General features: G+C 37.9%; 1 long non-coding RNA gene across 1 annotated transcript; it reads right to left on the reverse strand.

The window, feature by feature from the left end:
• Nucleotides 1-346: 346 nt before the first annotated feature.
• On the reverse strand, nucleotides 347-11,790 carry LOC130075727 (uncharacterized). The gene is made up of 2 exons (XR_008805570.1): nucleotides 11,367-11,790; nucleotides 347-912 (listed from the first exon to the last, which is right to left on the reverse strand). It is a non-coding gene; the product is annotated as an uncharacterized LOC130075727 (long non-coding RNA).
• Nucleotides 11,791-18,427: the final 6,637 nt, after the last annotated feature.

Below are 18,427 nucleotides of genomic sequence, written 5' to 3' on the forward strand. Positions count from 1 at the left end.
CAAATTGTTTTCTTCTGCTGTGAATGTGAGTTGAATAGATCACCAAAATATACATAAAAAAATGAAAAGGCGAGAGACAAAGAAAGGTACAGGAGGATTTGTCTTAGTTTTAGAGTAGTTCAGTTTTGAAGGGAGCAACGACAATGAAGGAATCAGACGGCTGTCACAACCTTTAACAGTTGTCCCCCACCGTCCACACTTTCAGAAAATATAAAAATGTCTCTCCTTCATTTCAACCAACGTGTGCTACACTGCACCTTATGAAATGGAGCCTCGTGTGTGTCTCTCCTGAGTCGAAGCATTGCTGATCCACAGGGTAGTTATAAAGAACAGGCCAGTATCTTCCCAAGTAAACAGGCTCACACCTGCATGGCTGATTAGATCAAATTCTCACTCTTTGAAGAATGGTCCGGCAAAAACACCTTTCTTGATGGAGCTTGCACAGAGACAAAAACAGGTGAGAAGAGCAGCACTTTGCTCGCACACCACAAATCTCCGGGGAATTGATCCAGGTCAGTAGAGCAATTCTGAAATGAAAACGTTGGAGCGCGGAGGAATCCCAGGATGTACAGGTGCTTATGTGGGGATTGTGGGAGGAGGGGTTCAAAGAGAAAACAAAGGACAAGAGTTCAACTTCTCTCTTGGGGCAGTTCAGGGACTTCCTTAAGCGTGTTTTTGTGTGTATCAGGCCCAGCTGATGTCTATTAGCAGATGAGGAGGCATTACACAAGAATCTCAGGGGGGCGCGGCCTCAAGGGAGTGCCTTGAGCCATGTCGACACTTCCTTTTCTGACTCTGTGGAGTTATCTCCTCTTTCAGCGGACCATATGCAAACTCACAAACAGAGTTAGCACGCACTCATTAAATGATGGGCTTCCAGAGGGTGTGCTGGAGAATGGAAATAAACTCCACCTGAAAAGAACAAGAGGATTTTTTTTAATTTCTGACCCAAAAAAGACTTGAGCAGCAAATTTTAAATAGGGTTGACATGAACAACAAATTTGGTAAATAATGTGCCTAAGATTTATTTAAACAATGAGAACATTTCAGTTTATATAATTTATTCTATAAGTTGTGTGTGAAAAGTAGCCTACATGAAAAAGGTTTGGTTAATGTAAAGGTCACAAATATAAAGTGGAAATTAAATAAGACTTACAGAAAGCAGAAAAGTTTAAATAATTAACATCAATTATAAATAATTACATTTAAGTTGTCCTCGTGGGCTGCACGCAAAAATAAACAAACCATGTGATATATATATATACACACACACACAATGATCACACGGTTTGTTTATATATATATATATATATATATATATATAACGTAAATTCATTAATACACTTTTTAATGTCACATTTTGTAATATTTGCGTTGTTTTATTTTTGTTGTATGGATTATTTTCTCATCCAATTTAACTCCTCGGAAGAAAAGCCCCTGATCTGTAGGGTAATCCTCAACCAGTTTCTGTTTGTTAACCAAACAGAAATTTGTTGTGTAGAGATGACATCACATTTCACTAACAAATGTTATGTTAACAAAGGTGATGTCTGCCTCAAAAAGACAGAGACAGAAAGCCTCAAGGTTTTCTCTGTGTTCTCTGTGTTCACTATCATAACTGAACTGTGTGCACCTGTACAGATTGTAATGTCAAGTAAAACCTTTGATGTCATGGGGTCTTGATTATCCATAAAACTGAACTTAGTCCGTCTGACAATGATCTGAGATCGTTTACACACCGAGTCTATTTTTGCTGTGCTGCACGCGCCGAATTAAAGTGACAGCGCATAGTTCATGGTCAAAATGAGCACAAATTGACATGACAATGAATTTCATCATAAATGCATTTAATTAAATAAAATGTAGTAATCTCACCATAAATGCATTTAATTAAATACTACTATTTTTCACAGTCATCTTTTTACTTTTTTATAGTTTTTTTGAGAATATTTTGATTTGATAGTTAAAAGATTATTTTGCTAACATGAGGTCTTGTGTCTCTAGCCGCGTTTCCATTACCCTTCAAATTGCGCAAATTGAAATTGCGAATTGAAAATACTCACAATGGAAACATGTCAATTTCGCAAACACTCCCATTTATTGCAAACAAGTTTTTACACTCACATGAAGAGGTTTTTCAGGCAATTCGAAAAAGGAATATTTCGCAAAACTGCAATGGAAACAGTTTTTGCGCATTTACAGTCACCTGACTTAGAAGATGTGGTGTGTTTGGGGTCCGTGTAGCCTACGCAAATAATAATAATAATAATAATTATCATTACATTATTATAACATTTATTAGGCTACATAGCCTATTTAGAAAGCAAATCGTCAAATGTCATTCATAATACAGGTTAGACAATAATAATACATTTATTATTTTTCTGGCAATCATTTCTGGCCATACAGAAAATAATAATGCATTATTCGCAACTACTTTTATTTGCGTTAACTCAAAATAACAAGAAAACGTTGTGCTTTTGTAAAATAAAATAATCAGCCACGGTTTCATGGTCTCCGTAAACTGGAGCGCGAGAACTGAAACAAAATATAGCCTATGTAGGATAAAGCTTGAAATGTCCACTTTAAAACGAACAAATTCGAATCGAAAGCTAATAGCCTACCTTCTGATTATGTAGGCTAATCCGTATGAAAGGTGCATTTCTCTAAAGGTGGATCCGCCTTACAGCGGAGATGGAGATATGTTTTAGCCGACACTGATTTAGAAAACAATAGTTTATTAATAAACAATTAAAATGCATCGTTATTTTTTCAGACACATTTATTATCATTAGCCTATAACTCGCCTATAAATCACCTTCCTGTAGGCTGTGGTTCCAGAGACATAGGCCTATGGCTCTTCTCATTCAGCACTGCGGGAAAAATATCATTTCCAATTCCAGGTTCTAATTTGGCCTTAGAAAACCAGTAAAATCTACATTTTTTTCATATTAATTTGTGAATTTTTTAAATGTTTAATAAAGAAAACAAAAATCTGAAAATCTGTCAATACTTATTTTTTTGTATTGCAGCATTTGGTGTGTACAGTTCAAATTAAAATTTTGGTGTTCAACTTTGCGTTTTAAAAATACAACAATCCTTCATTTTTCGGTTTGCAAAATTACGGGTTAAAAAAGGAAAAACGAATGGACACAAAAGTACACTGACCGTTTGGACAGAATACGAGACATAGTTCTTTATTAAATTCATAAAAAAGAAACAACAATTACAGGAATAGGCTACTGGATTCTAAACCTCAAAGAAATGCCACAATCAAGACCTCGGAGCAGAAATGAGGGAGAAACACCCAGAAACTTCTTAGGCTATGTGCCGTTCGCAGTATGCGGGTCTTTCCCTGCCATTAATGCTTGGATAACACACCTCTCTCCTTTCATTAATAATAATAACGTCTAGTGCGGTGGGTGGCTGGGATATATATAAACCTACCAATGTCCGTTGCCATGATTTTTGGAATGACTTATCGCGAGAGGAAAAAATGCCGTTTTAGTCGCATAACATCAGTTAATGGAAACGCCGTCATTTCGCAATAGTTTTTTATCGACATTTAGAAAAAAGCGCAAACGTTTTGCGCAAATCTGTAATGGAAACGCGCCTACTGTCAGTCTTTTTACATCAGTGCAAAACTATGGTATGCAGATTAAGACCACTATTCATCAGCATGCATTGATTAATCCCATGGCATGTAGTAAAAAAAAAAAAGGTGCGACCAAATCATATGCGGGTGCGACCAACTGAGAAAGTTGGTAGCACCAGTGCAACCAGCGGAAAAGTTAGTCTGGAGCCCTGCATACATAGGCTGGCATTATGCAAATTATGCAAATTCTTTTTTTTTTTTTTTACAACTGCACAAGTCTAGAGCGGCAGTTTTGGGACACCTTTTCTTTAAGATCTGCAGAAGTAAACCTGCTCAGCCAAGTAGTTCAGACCAATTTCAGACAGCCTTGTTATCAGTTTAGCTATGCCTGACATTTGGTAACCTGACCCGGGGTTTGGTCTAAAATTGCCATAGCTGTGTAACCCTGCATAAGGTCCAAGGGACAACACTCCAAAGTATGTCAGTGTGGATAGTGGGAATCTCTAGGCACCTCACGATTTGATTCAATTACGATTCAGAGGGCTGCGATGCGATGCTAAAACGATTATCGATGCATCTTTTTTTGTGTGTGTGACTACTTGGTACTTTTAAAGCAAAGTATTTATAATGACCCATTAAGAATTTACTTCCAATATCTTTTATTAATAAAACAAATGGAAGTGATTTGGCAAGTCAATTGTAAGGTTACATTTGCCAGCATATGTCCCAAAATTGCAAAGAACCAACAGGAAAAGGAACGTGTCCCTGTACTAGCAGCATACTTGCAGTAAATTAATAAAACTTCAGCATATTCTGAATCTCTAACATAAAATAATAGACTTCTAATCAACATCCTCCTGTTATGTGCAATGAGCAATATAATCCTTCATACAAAAAATAAATAGGCTAAACATTTTGTTGAATCACAATCAGCTCTCATACAAAAATAATGCTTGTGGACTTATTTATTTATATTCTGAATAATTAGTAACATACAAAGCTGCTCTTACACACAAATAAATAATAAAGAGTCTAAGACGTATGACTTGAAATTGTTGCTGTGTATACCACAATCAAAAACAGCTTACAAAAAAAGTAAATGAACATCTGCAGAGAGCAAAGTCAAAATGTAACTTTTTGTGACTGGCATTGCACTGATACACACTGTGACTGTGGAGGGCAGCACAGTAAACCTACGTATAACATGCGTATAACAGATCTGTTTACAGAATATTGATGTGAAAACAAAACAGAAAGCAGCTCTCATACAAAAATAGAAAAAAGACCACAATGAAATTATGCAAATTTTCCATATGTTAGCTTTTAACGAAGAGGGTGCCGTTCGGATTTCGCGCTCAGCCATCATGCGTCTCTGTTATGCGCACGGCACAGACTGGCCGGGATATTGAATATTGACAGTTACGCCTGATGCGTTCCGTAAATATTACGTTGATTTTTTTTTTTTTTTTGAAAATCGATTTTTGACATTTGTGAATCGATTCAGAGTCGTCCACGTCTGAATCGCGATGCATCTAAGAATCGAATTTCCCCCCAACCCCAAGCTGCATATCTGAACAGCTTTGGTTTGTAGACACTGAGAAAAAAGACACTTGGGGAAGTCTGATCCTACATCGGCATTCAATGAAGCAGTAGCCTACATCTTACAGCAAGTACCTTTGTGAGAGGTGAGAGCCTGTATGAACTGCTGGATCAGGTAGTTGAGTCAGCAACAGACGGGAAATAGTCTGGCTCAGAGTTTCCGCTAGAAAAAAATGGTGCCGGTCAAAGTGACCGGCAGAGGTTTCGTTTAACGGACATTTTGATGATATGCCGGTCAAATATCGCCTCTTAATTAGTCAAGTTGAGGAAAACTGGAGGCAGGCTATGTAACTTAAAAAATGACATAATCAGGCCGTATAGAATGCAACATGTTATTATTAGCTCAACTTTCAAAAAGACGGAAAAAAAAACATGAAAGTCCGATTGGCGTCAATCAACACCAATTGTTTTTTTACTATTTCACACACATTCACTTTTTGAAACATTGAGGCACGGATGTACCTAATACAAATCAATAAAACATCTCCAGTTAACTAGCAGATCATTCATTTAGTTCGCTATTAAATAAGAGATCTAGCGCTAAAATCAGTTGTTTTTGAAATCAAGCTGAGCGCTCGTGTCCGCTGCTATTTGCAAGGACGACGCGCTGCGCGAATTGCGCAATCTTCACTCGGACGCGCGTTTCAATCTATCGCCGTTGCGGACAGGCGAATAGAGCAGCACATACAATTTATACAAGACGAAATAAACTTTAAAGAAAGGCTTTACAAAACTTAATAAGTGGTCAAAATCTGACCCATTCCAAATGTTTTCCGATATATTCCGGTCATCTTATGATCCTATCTTACTCATCTCATGTGGTTCTCTTTTCATATAGGCTAATCAACATAGATGAAATAAAAAATAACATTATATTATTTATAAATATGAAACGTATGTTTAAGTTTTTTAACTTATAATAAGCGTCACACCGCTCCACTTTGCTCATATGCTCTGGTGTGTAGCCTAATGCATGTGTGCGTGCATGTGGTGGAGGGGTGCGATTTTCGAATAATAATCAACCCAGCGATCTTTGAATATTATTTTTGCTTGAAAATTTCGTTTTGTATAAATTGTATCTTCATTTTAATCAATGTTTCATCAACAAATTTGCCTGGATTAATAAATAAGAAGCAAATATAGTGGACAATATAATCAGGACGGAGTCGCCGGCGCGTGCACACTTCTCTCTATAGGCGCGTTCACTGCTGCGAAGATGGCGAGTCTGCATCGTCAACTTTATCAATTTATCAATAATTCAAATGTTTCATGCATAGGCCTAATCATTACTTTTGCCGGTTTTGTGTGTCAAGCTTTATTTCAGGTGTTGCTTGTGATATCTCTGCGCCCAAGTATCAGTGCTTCGCCTGTGCTTCCAAAAATGCATTTGCCCACCTATCTAAATGTAGGGGAGACCGTGAATAACCCCAATTTTTTTAAAAACGGTGGACCGTTCCTTTAAGGCTAGCCTGCCTGGGCCTGGCCATATCTGAAACATCTCACTCAATCGTTCGTTGTTTAGGTCTATATTACAGCCGTTTTAGGCGTGCGCTTTATTTGAAATGCAGCATGCGATGTTGTTTAATAACTTTCAAACGGTAGAGGCTGTTCCTTTATAACATAGCCAAAAGTCGGTGTATTTTTGCTTTATACATTTTAGGCTTATTCTCAAATAAATTCATATTGTGTTAGGGGGGCGGGATTATTACGCAATTTTAATCGGACAATTTGACCGGAGAGATTTAATTTTGTCGGACATTTCATTTTTTTCCCGGCCAATGTCCGGTAATTACCGGACAACGGAAATCCTTGGCTGATATTTTGACCAGTATTTAGGAAAGGCTTGGTATATGGACTCAGTGTGTATGTTAAGAGAAAGAAGAAAAACAAGGAATCCACAAGACCAGAACACCATAGATTATTCATTAACCAGTCTATTGGTTTTACTTTCGTTATTGTCACTGTCATATTGATGTGACTTATAAAATGCAGTGCACCCATTAATGAACAGGGAAACATTTTCACAGCCATATTGCCTATACTAGTCTATTTGGAAATAAGAAAATTATAAAATATATTTAAAAAAATAATATATATATATTGCTAATTCGAAAGTAAAATGCGCACGGCTGCCCCGCCATTCGTAATGGCAAGGAGGAGAGTGAGAGTTTTCAATTAATTCCTATGGAAGTTGAGAAATAGGCACTTTTACATTTCACTTTGAAACCATCATCTTGTCAGTCAGCTCCTCGCTTTTGTACTGGTCTGTGATGCGACTCTCATTCGGCTCACACAGCATTGAGCAGACACATTCAGTTTTTAATTGTAGTGTCTATTCTCTAACTCAGTGTTTCCCAATCCTGCTCCTGAAGGACCCCCAACCCTGAACGTTTTCTTTGTCTCCGTAATCAAACACACCGTATTCAACTCATCAGCTCATTATCGCATATATCCCCATGTGATAATGAGCTGATGAGTTGAATCAGGTGTGTTTGATTAGGGAGACAAAGAAAACGTTCAGGGTTGGGGGTCCTTCAGGAGCAGGATTGGGAAACACTGCTCTAACTGAACAAAATTAATTTTATTACTATTAAAAAATTGAAATGGCGCAGTAGGCAAGTGATGTAACCGGAGTTGCGGCTGAACACCCATAACATCTATCGCAGCAAGCCTAATACATACACTCACCTAAAGGATTATTAGGAACACCTGTTCAATTTCTCATTAATGCAATTATCTAATCAACCAATCACATGGCAGTTGCTTCAATGCATTAAGGGGTGTGGTCCTGGTCAAGACAATCTCCTGAACTCCAAACTGAATGTCAGAATGGGAAAGAAAGGTGATTTAAGCAATTTTGAGCATGGCATGGTTGTTGGTGCCAGACGGGCCGGTCTGAGTATTTCACAATCTGCTCAGTTACTGGGATTTTCACGCACAACCATTTCTAGGATTTACAAAGAATGGTGTGAAAAGGGAAAAACATCCAGTATGCGACAGTCCTGTGGGCGAAAATGCCTTGTTGATGCTTGAGGTCAGAGGAGAATGGGCCGACTGATTCAAGCTGATAGAAGAGCAACTTTGACTGAAATAACCACTCGTTACAACCGAGGTATGCAGCAAAGCATTTGTGAAGCCACAACACGCACAACCTTGAGGCGGATGGGCTACAACAGCAGAAGACCCCACCGGGTACCACTCATCTCCACTGCAAATAGGAAAAAGAGCCTACAATTTGCAAGAGCTCACCAAAATTGGACAGTTGAAGACTGGAAAAATGTTGTCTCGATTTCTGTTGAAACATTCAGATGGTAGAGTCAGAATTTGGCGTAAACAGAATGAGAACATGGATCCATCATGCCTTGTTACCACTGTGCAGGCTGGTGGTGGTGGTGTAATGGTGTGGGGGATGTTTTCTTGGCACACTTTAGGCCCCTTAGTGCCAATTGGGCATCGTTTAAATGTCACGGCCTACCTGAGCATTGTTTCTGACCATGTCCATCCCTTTATGGCCACCATGTACCCATCCTCTGATGGCTACTTCCAGCAGGATAATGCACCATGTCACAAAGCTCGAATCATTTCAAATTGGTTTCTTGAACATGACAATGAGTTCACTGTACTAAAATGGCCCCCACAGTCACCAAATCTCAACCCAATAGAGCATCTTTGGGATGTGGTGGAACGGGAGCTTCATGCCCTGGATGTGCATCCCACAAATCTCCATCAACTGCAAGATGCTATCCTATCAATATGGGCCAACATTTCTAAAGAATGCTTTCAGCACCTTGTTGAATCAATGCCATGTAGAATTAAGGCAGTTCTGAAGGCGAAAGTGGGTCAAACACAGTATTAGTATGGTGTTCCTAATAATCCTTTAGGTGAGTGTATGTGCCAAATTTCAATGCTTTGGCCTTTAGGTTTATGTTTAAAGATGGCCATCTGTGAGCAAGACTGAATGGATTTATATGAAATTGTAACACTTTACAATACGTTTCCACTTGTAACATTAACTAAGGTTAATAAAAGTATTGTTCATATCAAAATTTACTAATAGATTTTTACATTTTAAAGTTGCATCTCTTAACAATTGTTAATGCACTAACATAAATAATGATCAAGGTATAATTAATATACATTTTATATTTAAAAAGTACAGTACATTTTCATGGTTACAATTTTTGTTCAGCACTATATTATGTTATGTTTGTTTTAAATCAGTAGGCCTATCCATTTTAAAAACTATCGGTTGATAATCGATTATCGGCCAGTGTGTTCCAACCTAGTTATTGTTATCAGTAAAATCCATTATCAGTCAACGTCTATTTAGCATGTTTAAATTATATAAATCATTACCACTGAGTGAACTGACGTCCACAAACTTACATTATGTTTAACCTAAGTCACATAAAGGCCTTAAACCTGAAAAGCACCATTTATTTTATTGGCATCCTTTCTCTATTGTATTTATTTGTGCTATTGTTATAGTGTGATTATTTGACAGAAGTCCTTTTTTTTTCCTGAACACAGCACATACTGAACCATACCGAAACAGTGAACCTAAAACCGTGACACAAACCAAACCGTGAGTAATTTGAACCATTACACCCCTTTAAACTTATAAAATTATTGATGACAGCTCAGTGACAATTTGACATTTTATAACAGTCAAACAAGTCTTTCACTAGGCTATACCTTTACATACAAATATGTATAAAAAATTTTTTTGTAAACATGTTTATGAATGAGAATTTATTTAGATTTGCTCCAAATAGATAATAGTTTTCTGAAGGATTAGAACATCCCAATGTCAGTGACTCTCCTGACACTTTTGGATTTTACAAAACCTAAGAATTAGGTTAAATAAGGCATTGCGGTCTGACACATTTCGAAATGCAACAGCACAAAATCATGCTTGCATAGGGACGGGAATGTGCAATTATGTATGTATAGAGTATGTTTCAGGTCTATGTCACACACACAGTGTACGTATTCCTCCACTTTATTAATCCCTTTTTATGTGAATTCCCTCTCTACTCCTCCTCACTGTCCACTAACACAACAGAATGACTGAAACCTAAAGCCATGTGGCATTACACTCCCTGCCAACTGAGGCAACCTGCATTTCTTACAGTCCAATAAATGCCTGCCAATTTCACATGGTGAGAGTGAAGCAAAGCCTCTCTTTGATTCAATAAGGAGAGAGAGAGAGAGAGAGAGAGAGAGAGAGAGAGAGAGAGAGAGAGAGAGAGAGAGAGAGAGAGAGAGAGAGAGAGAGAGAGAGAGAGACATCTGTCACCCTTTTGAACTTTTTTATTTTCCAGTCTTCCCTGACACACCCCTCTGCACTTCAAATGGAAATAAAGATAAACACCAGACCTAAGCTGGTACACCTAGTTATGCGTAATACTAGAAAAACACACTGGACTATGTCAGAAAACATTTGATTTTCACGTGCACAGCTCAAATTCCACACGTTTTCATTCAAACATGAGTCACTGATTGTATGTAACCTGGTTTGTGCACGGTCTTACAATCGGTGATCTGATGAAAAATAATGACTCCCGTGTGACTAAAATACAAAACGTGCAGAACTGATAAACATGATCTCATTATGCTAAGGTGGCACGATTAAATAGCTAAAAGGAATCAAAAAGCAGTGCGGCGTTGTCTTACATACTTTGAGGCGGTGAGTGTATCTTTTTGGGTGTGTTTCGCTGCAGCTGCACTGTTTAGGCCCTGACATGAATCCGCGCGACGCCGATACCGAGCGCGCGGTGAAGGCTTTGGCGTCGCGCGAAGCACAACGGGGCCTCGATCGATTACCTCAGTAAAACCGAATCGAAAATGCCATTTAATACACACATTCCAGGCTTTAACCTTAACACTGCAGCGAGTACATGTCAATGTAAAGTCAGTATGTAGTCACACCCTTGAAAACACGACTTATTCTGCTACACGAGGAATGACAGCAAATACATGCACAGAATAAATCACTCGTGTTTAAGGAAATCAATTAATTGTTAACATGGAAGCGTTAGAAATGACATATTATCCTAACTAGTTATAGCACAGCTGGGCAGGACTATATTAGCATGACAGCTAGCATTATATAGCCTCTTTTTCAAAACAGTGTTTACGTTGAAATAATGTAACACCACTGGCGACCTACCTGTCAGTTCATTGGCGTCGCTGCTTTAGAGGCTTGGTGTGTGTGACATTGGTTATCCTCTTTAATAGATTAGATGATGGCTTTAATCTCCGTTTCAATCTTTGGGTGGTGGGGTCTTGCTGCCGACGGCTCACTTAGCCAGTTAGCCTGCGTCCAAACTATGAATCTTTTGCCTTTTTTTTTACACACTCGAGTTAATAAAATCTGGGCGCTCTCGATAAGCGTTTAAATCTATATTCTGTCGCATATGACTTGATAAAGCTCGCGTAGCTTAAAGCTAACGACGGGTTTAACGTATTTTCACCTAGCTAAGCTCAGCGCAGCGGCACGAGCTCCAGTCCACATCCTCGAGCCTCCCAGAACAGTCTGACGTCCCCGCCCTCCTGTGCGCTCATTGGCCGAGAGCTGCTGTCGATCCATCCGGAGCTACCAATGAGAAGACGCAAGGAAGCGTTTGACGGGACTTGTCAAACTCACTCTTTCGAATGTCAGGTGTTTGTGAAAGATCGTGACGGACACCTGAACGAACGCTCTGGTGTACAGGAAGGAACGTGAGAAGAACGAGCAGTGGTAGGACTTCCAAACGGTTTATAATACTTTTAGTAATGAACTGACATACATAAACAGCTTAATGAAGGATAAAAAGTGACAAAGTGACATTAAATACGTGTGTCTGAGAGGGAGGCAGACAGACAAGACGCTTGTGTTGCTCTGAGGATTAAAGGGACAGCAGGAGTTTTACAGATAAGCGTCTCCCCCACCCACTCTAATATCCCCACAAATCTGACCAACATCTGTCACACCACCTCTTGTAGACCAAATAACACAAATCTACTGCTCAGTGTACAAAACACATTTAACAAGAGCACCCTGACAGATGCCTGGGTTAGACTGTAATTTACTGGGAAATATACAGGAAAACATCAACTCTCTGACATGCCTAGATATGGCCAAAATGACAATAAGTGTAAAAAATAAAGTAGCCAATAGAATACAGTATTATGTCTGGCAATGGGTTTGCACACTAAATCCTACATGATGTGTGACCTTTCAAACAAGTTCATCATAACAAATGCTAATCCATGGTCTTTCAGTAGACTCTCATGTATTCCTGTAAACAGACTCTGAATTTGGGCGTTCATTCAATTTTATTTCATGATCCCCAAGTTGAACAACAAGGGAACCTCAAATCAGAAATGTTGACATTCTGGACTCACAGATAAAGAAATTATAAATTCATTATTACTTTCAAAACCAACAAGGGAATTCCATTGTCATGCGATGAGATATTTACATGCACATGATATGGTAACCCCTGAGCTATTTTAATGCTAAGGTGAACACAAGGGACTAGAGATGAATACTAAAGACATAATGTAGAATCCAAGTGATATATTTTAATAATTGTAAATCCAATGAGGATAATCAAAATTCGATGACTAGATCGAAATACAGATGACTAATGTTGATCACAGAATATAAAAAAATAGCAAATAAAGAGACAAAATTTCACATTGACAAAGAACCACATGATTTTTAAACAAGACATGAGACACAAACAAATAGGACAAAATATAACAACAAATTGGGGTGCAAATCATCTAGTGCAATAGCCTGGAAGCCAGCCAAACTTAGCCCCGCCCACAACATTTGAGGTCGGGAAGTTCGGTCTGGACTTGATCCATTGTGAAGTATGCCCGAACCAAAGCTGTTCGGACCAATCAAATTGTCAGGGTGGGCTTTATACGATGATGGACAGATGATCAACCGTAATGTAATCATCCACGTCACCAAAGAGCACTTGGGTTGAATTCATTTACAACAAAGAAACACAGTTGTTTATATTATTTATACATTTATAAAATTTATAAATTTGTTACAACAAAACAGTTGTCAGAATTCATACAACTTCAATTAGACCTATTTACACAACACATTCCAAGACATCCATAACCTCGTTTTGTCATTTCATGAAGGAGGCTTAGTGAGGTGAAAAGGTTGTCATGTACAAAGAGATACACCCTGAAGGAACTTCCTCTTGTTCGGCTAGACCTCTATGGGCTAGACCAAGGAATACACTTTGGCCCTGTCCTAAGCCAGTTTCAGGGAGATGTGTGTGCACTCATTCAGTGCACTGAAGATGGGCCGTACTTTGTAGAAAGGGTTGTTTGTGTGGGGCACACCAATTGGTTCTCATGAACGTCTGCCTCATCCTCTAGATAGTTCACCTCTGCATCGCCATTCAATAATCTACCTGGGCAAATGGCCCGTTACGTCCTGTTACTCCCTATCTGAGCCATCACTATCACAGTCACTTTCAATTGCCTCTGTTTGCTGCCAGGGCCGTAGCTAGGGGATTCGGGGCCCGCTGAAAAAATATTGATGTGGGCCCCCACCACCCTCCACCAATATCATATACTGTACAATAGATGAACATGGAGGCCCACATAACAGAAGATGGTGATGTTGTTGTAAAACCTTTATTTTAAAAGTTAAATGTTTATATAAAAATTACAACTAATAAAAACTAACAAAAAAGCAAGAAATTGTTAAGTAATAATAAAACCAATTTTTAAAAAGTAAAACAAATTTCCCCATCAGTCTGTTATAATTCATAAATCAAAAAGTAAACATTTAGAAATTGACAAGAATGCAGTCTAATTCAAAAAATAAAACCATTCATTGTCTTATTTTTTAATAAAGATAATATGGAACTGGTAATATTATTAAATAAAGCGAATACATTTATTCATCCAAGTGCAGTGTGTTGTATTCGTGTTTTCTCGATGTTTTAAATATCATCAGCCGGCAGGTCAGATGCATAATGCAATGCGTCGTGACTCGTGTAATTTTTTTAAAACTCTAGTTACAATAATGTAAAAAGACAGGAATTTAGACCACGTAATCATTCGGTCGATTGCGGCGCGCACCGATAATAAAAAATGACTGTACACGGCAGACTGTAGACGGAAGTTTTCTAATTCCCAGCGAAATAACAATATATAACCGGTCTTTAAGAACGTCTTGATCGAATGGGATACAGCCACTCTCCTTGCCTCCCTCTCCGTCTTTTCCTGGCATTTCTTGTTCCCTGATTTATGTTTTCTTTTCCCCGACATTTTTCAGTCAGTTAGTCTCCTGCTCTTCCACCAAGTTCATCGTTAAGTTCAGGCTGCCGCCTCAACTCTGATTGGTTCTGTTCACGAGCTGGGGTGGGACTTACAATTTTATTGGGTCCATCTGATGTTTGTCACTGACTCTGACTGAATAATTAATAATTACTTTAGGTCGGACTGAACCATTTTTATGGAGGTAAGAGAAGTAGATATTTGGAAAAATATTTACCCAAATTCCACGTTTTTGTGGTTTTCATTTAAATCTCAGGCATACAACTAATATAAATATTAGAATTATTCATACTACAGGGGCCTAAATAGTATAGCTGTTGGATTTTGTGTGGCCCCCTGGGCAGCGGGGGCCCCTATAATTGTCACCACCTTTCACCCCACTAGCGACGGCCCTGTTTGCTGCACACACCACTTAGGGGGTCACGTACGTCTCTAGGAGGTCCAACACATCTAATAGTTTTTAAACGGTGTAAAAATAAACAATGGATAACTAACAGCCAAAACCTGTGTTTTCAATTGAAACACTGTGTTATACTACCAGTCACAATTGTGACAGTTAACAAATTTACACGTCTTACGAGCAAAATATATATGCTGGAGTATAAATATATCAGTATAGACCCTCTAAAGAATATACAAATTATGATAGTTCTATCTGTTAATTAAGGTGTTTTGTTTTACATACTACTTTTTGTCTGAGGAAGAAATCTTCTTCTAGATGTGCAAGCAGGAAGTAAACTGATCTGGTCATATGACGTTTCACACTAGTCACATGACATTGATACATTTTAATCAAGACAATCTATTTTTCATTTAAAAGTCGAATTTCTTGCCCAAAGCCAATAACAACACTTTTAGAGCTTCCAGAAAGAAGAAAAAAGATGCAGTCACAAATGTGCTCAGTATACTCTTTTGTGTCTCTCATTCTATGTATAAATATGTACAAAAAAAATCAGCATTTAGTCCTAGGATGATTATTAATGTGAGATGCACATGTTTCAATAGCACCACTATCTTCACTTAAAATGGGATAAAATACTCTGTTAGTTCATTTTATATTTAAAAGGGGTTTCCTTATTTTCTCCTCTGCTCTCATGTAATGTTTCTGTATTGTGTAGGCTTTTTGTACTGTGTCCAAGTATACATTATAAATGTCATATGAATGCTTAAATTGAAAATCTTCCAAAAATGTTTGATATGTTTAAATGAAAGCTCCAAAAAGTACAAAATCACCACAAAAGTGATCCATATGACTCGTGTGCCTATATTCCAGGTGTCATATTACAGTTGTAATCCATTGAAAATCATGTTTATTGGCAAAATTTACAGACTTTCGGCTGTTTGCAATGAACAAATCAAACAAAAGTAATTGGAATAGCTCAACACAACAAATGTTTCAAGTGGTTTCCCCAAATTCAACTGAAAAGGCAACTTTTAATGACTTCTGCAGTCTCAAAATCCTTCAACCCCCTGAACAGAATCACACATTAGCACAAATCTGCAAAACAGTTGTCGTCTCAAGAACACTTGATGCAGCTAATCAAGGGCATCATTAGTTGCATCAGGTGTGCTTGAGCTAGAACACATGAAATATCTGAACTGCTAGGTTTGTTGAGTGTCACGTTTGACTGCATGTTAGAAATACGGCTCATAAATATGGCAAAAGAATGGTCCAAAAAGTAAAGATAAAATAGCTTTACTTCACAAACAAGGAACAGGATACTAAAAGATAGCAAAGGCACTAAATGTTTCTATAGACACCATTGGAATCATAGTTCGCAAGTTTAAGGTTAAAGGAATAAATCATATAAATAAGCCACAGAAGTTTTGGGATTCTGTTTTGTGGAGCGATGAAACTAAACTGGAACTTTTCGGCCCTATGGATCAGCGGTATGTTTGGTCAGTGATGAAGCTGAGGCTTGCATGTCATTGTTCATTCCAACAGGACAATAATCCCAAGCATACCTCAAATTCCACCAAGGCTTGGTTGCAGAAGAAGTCCTGGAAGATTCTACAGTGGCATCACAGTCACCTGACTTGAACCCCATAGAAAATCTCTGGTGGGATTCGAAGAAGGCGGTTGCAGCACACAAACCCAAGAATATTCCTGAACTGGAGGCCATTGCTCATGAGGAACGGGCTAAGATTCCTCAGAAACGCTGCCAGAAGCTAGTGTCTGGTTATACATCTCGTTTGCAGCAGGTCAAAACAGCAAAAAGGTGTTCAATAAACTATTGAAGATGCTTGCCATGAAGGGGTTGAATAATTTTGAGACCGCAGAAGTCATAAAAAGTTGCATTTTCAGCTGAATTTGGGGAAACCACTTGAAACTTTTGTTGTGCTGAACTATTCCAAATTACTTTTGTTTGATTTGTTCATTGCAAATTGCTGAAAGTCTGTAAATTTTGCCAATAAACCTAATTTGCAATGGGGCTTGAATTATTTTGATCACAATGAAGTTATATTATACTCGATAATACACTTAAAATCTCACTCTTTGTTACCAGTATTTTGAGAAGGAAGAATAAAATTATGGAGCTGTGGAGGAGATATGAATGATTTGAAGTGAACTTTTGGTCTGTTTCCCATGCAAAGCTACTATTTGACATCAGATGACTTTAAATATGATTTACCACTTTTATGGTGTTTTTGTTCCTTTTTGAAGCATGACAGCTGTGGTCAAAAATGTCTCCCTTTGTGTTCCACAGACAAAACCACTTACTGGGTAGGAACCACATGCACAAGGGTGAGTAAATGATGATAACATTTTAATTAAACTATTATTTATCACAAAAAAATAATAATTCACGTAGTATGTCAGAACACTGATATTTTGTTCCCCGCCCCTAAAAAAATAGGCTGTTGTTGAATCATACAGCACTATGAATTTGCGTTAGTGTATTTATCCAAAGCAACTTTACATTCAGGGCACATCAGTTCATGCATTCCCTGGTACACGAAGACTTTGGCACAATAATACAGAAGTGAAATTTAAGCAGTTACATCTGAATAATACTTTTTAATTTCTCATTTGTGTTCATTGCTTCTTGCATAACAAGCCATGTAATTCCGTGTCCAATGCATTAATCAATGCATTTGCTATAATCCTAAAGCTAAAACCATGCAGTGTTACACAGTTTTAAAAATGATAAATTATGTTCTTTACATTTAACCTACAAGATCAGCTGATTAATTCAGACATACAGTGCTTAGCATAAGTTAACACAACCATGATAAAGTTGACTAAAATGTATTTTGGAAATTGATCTTAATGCCTTAATTTAAAAAAATGAGGAAAACTCCAACCTTTAAGGACACAAATTTTCTTTGTGCATGAATAATGTATCGTAAATAAATAAATGTTCTTCCTTAAGTCAGGACACCCCTATGTTAAATTCCCATAGAGGCAGGCAGATTTTTATTTTTAAAGGCCAGTTATTTCATGGATCCAGGATACTATGCATCCTGATAAAGTTCCCTTGGCCTTTGGAATTAAAATAGCCCCACATCATCACATACCCTTCACCATACCTAGAGATTGGCATGGTTTTATTTCAGTTAGCCTAATATCTGGTTTGATTTGCATTGAGAGATGATCTTATGGAAAGTACCCCAGATTTTTGTGACACTTGTTGTTCGAAACATGTTGGCTCATGTACTTTTAAAATGATTTAAGCCATACTAAATAAAGGCCTTTTAACTTTATCCTTCTCCTCATTGAAAACTTGACTGAGTGCCTGGGACCTGCTTTTCGTTTGAACAATGCTGCCCTCTGGTGTCCAGAATTTGTATCTCATTTTGTGGGAAGGTGTATCACAGATTTTTGGGCAGGAGAAAGCAGCCCGGTATTTCAAGATGTCCTCGCTGTAGCCTGTTTCCCTACACTCAGATTTTTTTTTTTTTTTTTTTAAATGTTACTTTTACGGGTACAAC

The sequence above is a fragment of the Rhinichthys klamathensis genome, unplaced genomic scaffold (assembly GCF_029890125.1).
Source record: "Rhinichthys klamathensis goyatoka isolate OS25496 unplaced genomic scaffold, OSU_Roscu_1.1 h1tg000601l_1, whole genome shotgun sequence".
Lineage (NCBI taxonomy): Eukaryota > Metazoa > Chordata > Actinopteri > Cypriniformes > Leuciscidae > Rhinichthys > Rhinichthys klamathensis.